Source organism: Pocillopora verrucosa, chromosome 7 (assembly GCF_036669915.1).
Source record: "Pocillopora verrucosa isolate sample1 chromosome 7, ASM3666991v2, whole genome shotgun sequence".
NCBI classification, from domain to species: domain Eukaryota; kingdom Metazoa; phylum Cnidaria; class Anthozoa; order Scleractinia; family Pocilloporidae; genus Pocillopora; species Pocillopora verrucosa.
The window spans coordinates 7,319,849-7,324,848 of NC_089318.1; the positions used below are offsets into that span (position 1 = coordinate 7,319,849).

Sequence of the window (5,000 nt, forward strand, 5' to 3'; positions counted from 1 at the left end):
AAAGTTAAACTCCTTTTTTTTTTGCTATTAAGACACTTCTGAGGAGTACTAAAAGAAAAAAAAGGACTATTCAAATGAATCACACTCAACTCTCCTTGGAAACATACGGAAATACCGTGGTCAATTTTTTTCCTTCTAATTGTGGAGACAACAAGCTTTGACATCCAACTGTAAGTGTCGATCTTTCTCGATGAAAAACACCTCATGGCGAGCTCTTTTCATTGTTTCTGGTCTCTTCTAGTTTAATTGTTTTGAGTGATATAAAGGTGGAAGTATTTGCCTCGTTTTGAAGAGCAAAGTAAAAATTGGAAAAGTCAGAGGAGGCATCCTGGCACATAAGGGTCTGTGATAGCATTGAGAGGGGATGTGAATTTGATGGAGGAGAAGGAGGACTCATCGACAAGGAAGACAATTTCGGGGAGTATGGCTGCAACGATAGCAATCAGGATCACCACTGCTCGTCTTCGCCTGCTTCCACAACCCAGCACAGGTGTTGAGCTAAATATGATTTTGACTTTTGGTGGATTCATTTTCTTCTTTAGAAAAGGAAACTCAGCCTACAAAATACCACTCTGAGAAACCATCAGAGCAAGGCTAAGAACAAACAATGACATCATATGTATGCTTTCAAATGTGGTCCTCCTCAGGAGTTGAACTTGAACTAAACGTTAAATATTTCAGATGGTTACACTGACTCTTTATCAAAGAGGAATGATACAAACACAAGAGCTACGTCGTAGGCAACCTTAAATACTCAGCATCCATATCTTAATATTTAAATTTTGCGTTTTTAGGCGGTCTCTCTACAAAGTTAACGTTTTTTACCTTGACTTTCACTATTCAAGTCATGTTCCATAGATAACACTATTACATTTTAAAAGTCAAAAGCTCGATAAAATCGTCTTCTTTCACATTCGTCGTTGAAAAGTCGTCTACTTTCAATCTTTGATATTTTTTGTTCAATGAGAAAAAATCTAAGTATGAATGAAATAAAAACTTCATATCATGGAAAGTGCGATGCATCACAAATGCTTATTCATTCGCTGCGCTCACCTGTTCATTTTTTTTGTGGTGTATCGCAACCCGTGAATAAAACTCGTTCGCACGCACTTTCTATGGAATAATCTCAAGGTATTCGAGATAGTTGGGGGTGAACATGCAAAATCATAATCCTATTCTGACTCGTATTGTTCTCTATTGAACAAGAGCTGCCAGATTTCGGTTCAAAAACACGGTAACTCCATACTCTGAATGGCTACATTGTACATGCGTGGGTGGCCGATTAAAATGCCCAGAATTATCTGGAATCCAGTTCAAACGCACGCAACATTGACGTGTTAGTCATCGATAATGGCGAAATGGTGGATGAAAGCCTCTGAATTGGCTGAAAACTTCAATTAATGTAGGGCCCGACAGATTGACGTAAACCGATCCACAAATAGGGACTTTAGGGAGGACGGCGAGCGGAAGCTTAAAATATTTGCTGGTGCATTTCTGGTAGCCGGTGCGCGAAGTTTTCCACCGTAGCTGTGTTGTCTGTGCGTCAAAACGAAGTGTTTGTCTTTTGTCTAAAACGTAAGTAAGTTTCTTTTACTTTAAGGTCATTTCAAATGAACTTATCGTATATTTTCAATATATAATGAACTGTCAACATTTTTCCTAACTTGTGACAAATGTAAATGGTTGTAGAACTCATTCAAAGACGAAAACTGACTGAAGTTTCTTTCTCCTTCTAAACAGCTTCAAAAGTTCGTGACTCAAATAGGCTGAAATGGAGACGAGTTCAAATAAGACAGTCCAGTAAGTTGTTTTCAGTTCATATTCGTAATGAGTATTAAAACTAAACAAGGAATTTAATCTGGATAATTTACCCGAGTTTGTTTAAGGAAAAAATCACTGAAGCTAAACATTATTATAGTTTTTCAGATTCAAAGTCAGTGAGCTTGCTGTTAGAGAAAGAAACATACTGCTGAGCGAGAAATTTAAAACAAAGATGAAAGAAGAAGAGAAGGCAAGTGAAATTGAATGTTATTTGAGTAGGTTGGAATAGGCTCTGGAAGAAATAGCCGCAGCTGCAGCTGAAGACACCGTAGAAAACGATAAGAAGAAAACTGACAACGCAAAAGCAGCGGAAATGAGAAACAGAGGCTGTAGAAAACCTGAGCGGAACACAGGAAAGGCAGCGGAATGAAGAGGAGGAAGAAGTGAAACCAAAGCAAAAAAAGCAGTAGAAGTGGAGGTGACACAATTGCATATTTGCGTGAAAAAAATTATCGCGTTCAGAAGTGGAAAGAAGGAGAATTGCCTGTTGTGGAGCTGACTGCATCTTCTACGAGTGTTCTTAGGGTTATTTTTCGCGCTTTACGACGGCGACCTCTCCCCATTCCCCCAAGTTCACGACCTTGCCGTCCTCGGATCTTAAGGGCCTTTTTAGAAAAAACCACGACGGCGACGAAAGCGAGAACGAATAGCGAAACCCGTGCGTTTTAAAACTTTGTACATTTCTCAGCCGTCCAAATCCCCAACTAATACCTTCTCTCAACAAGGTTACTTCCACGGCAATTTAGTCACCTTTTTTTACTTTGAACTTGTCACCACATTCCCATGTTATGCCGAAGTTAAGATGTCGTACCATCAGAAACGGTTAACACATCGAGAATTGGTAAGAAACTTAGTGGAAATAAATAACGTTTTTTTCAGCAACATCTTACCACACGTCGCCGTTGTGAAATCTTAAACTCCCGAATAGCCTTTCACCATGCAGTCGCATGATTCTGCCACATTTTCCAAGAACATTACTTTTAACGTTGGAAATGAGAAAACAAAGTAGAAATATTGAAAGAAGTCGCTTTTTTAATGAATTGTAAGACTCGAATAAATAAAGTCATAGACTTTCCTGTAGAATTTTTTTTTTTGTCGTGGTCTTGCCGGTCAAATGATGAAGTACATACTGACGCATGGAGTCTGATGGGGTCGGATGAGAAAAATATAATTTGTATGGAAACAAACTCGAAATCGAAGAAAGATTGCTTTGGTTATCGATACCCTACGAAGAATAAATTTGTAATGAAGAAAAATGATCGCGATTTTAAACTAACATAGTTTAGCTTTTTTCGTTAAGTATGCAAACCAGCTGTGCGATGGTGTGACGGTAGTTTTAGTTTCAGCTATGTCTTTTTGAACTTACGCCATTACTGCCGTCTTAGTTATTGTTGTCGGTATCAATTAGTGTTCTCGCGGTATGTTTAAGCTCAGGAGGTCACTGGTAGTTTAAATTGTTTCTTTAATGTTGGACAGTTCTCATTTCTACCTAATTAGGAAACAGTGGATGGCCACAAATAACCTTTGTTCCACCGACCTTTTTTTTCATGGCTTGCTGTAGTGGTCCTGGTGCGTGGTTAACGACTTCGGAAAAACAAACGTTGTTAATATGAGTCAAAAGAAAGCTAACTCTGTAACTGTGACGGATTTCATTCATTTGATGCAAATTTTTAGTTGTGAAATACTCTCCGTTGAATTCTGTGTCAACAGAATTGCAATATCTTATCCATTGTTTATTTCGGATGACTTCAAGGTAAGGTCTTAAACAGAGCCAATGATCTTAATTGATTCATTATCGTGTTTTTATATTATTCTTCAAGTATAGAGGTGCATCGATATTACTGGATATACATATAGTTTCAACAACATCTGTTCGCCCGCAAATCTTTCTCGAAAGATTTTACTGAAGCCATAAAACAATGGACATTTTAAGGTTAGTGCAGTGAGATAGTTCTCAGTTAAAACTAAAAGTTTGTTACTGAACTACTGGAGGGAAGAGACAACATGCAATTTGTTTCTACTCCGTTGATTGAACAAAACTCATGCGTCATGACTTATTCGATAAGTCCCTTTTTTGTACCATCAACACAGCAAAATATATCTGGTGCGCCATGCGCACTGTACCTCAGATTCTCATTTCAATCTCGGCCAATTTTTTATATTAGTCATTTAATCTGTCATCGAGATATTCGATCCTGGAGAACAATGGTCCATTTCTTAATAAGCATTACGTAATCACTTTTGCGTCAAAAGAAGGAAACATTTTAAAACGCTAGTTAAGATCTTGATCGTAACCTGAGGTCGAGTCGCGTTTACACCATGGTACGATCACGTACCTATTCACGATTTTTTGCCTTTTTTCTAAGTAGACTCCGATTGCTACTAACTAAATTTTAAATGCCTTGGTATAATTATGGAATTAAGATAACCATTTTATTTGTACGTTTTTAAGGTCCATCATGAGTGTTCTTCGCTATCTACATGCGATGTTGTTGGTATCTCAGCTCACTCACACCAAAGAGACGCAGCCAACAGTAAATTGTCAAAACTTCAAGTTTGTTATCGATGAGCATGTCGTCTATAATCACATTCTTGAGGGTCACGTGTTTCAAAGATTGACAGTCCACAGCGCCACCCAGTGTCACTTGAAGTGCAAAGATGACTGCCTGTGTGTATTCATGAATTATTTCCCTCTGTCTAAAGAAAATAACTGTGAGCTCAACGACGCTAACAAAGACATGGAGCCAGCGGCGATGAAATGGAGTCAAGGAGGATATTATTTTGACTTGGTGAGAGGCTACACGGTGAAGGTGAGAGATAGAATCATTAGTTGTTGATAGAATTGTCTTAGTTTTTCTTTTCACTTAAATTTTTATCACAAAATAGTGCGCGTGAAAGGCCTACCAATATCCTAAGGGAGTTACCATACTAAGAATCCTTTACCTGGACTTTCATTCAACAAAACGAGAACTGTAATTGGTTAATTCTTGGTCACGTGCCCCTGATCAAATTCAAATGTATCCCGACCGGGATACAATTGGGCGCTTGTTACCCACGCGCCAAATACAACAGCATGTTTTTGCCATGTGACTGTTTCCGGAAAAGTTTAAATATATAACAAATTACTGAATGTATATTTGGTGCTCGTCGGTGCATCCATAACATGAAGTGTGCAGTTT

At 38.3% G+C, this 5,000-nt stretch overlaps 1 pseudogene; it reads left to right on the plus strand.

Moving 5' to 3' along the window:
• Window positions 1-4,280: 4,280 nt before the first annotated feature.
• The window catches only part of LOC136282447 (uncharacterized), a 2,411-nt pseudogene continuing 1,691 nt past the window's right edge, over window positions 4,281-5,000 (plus strand).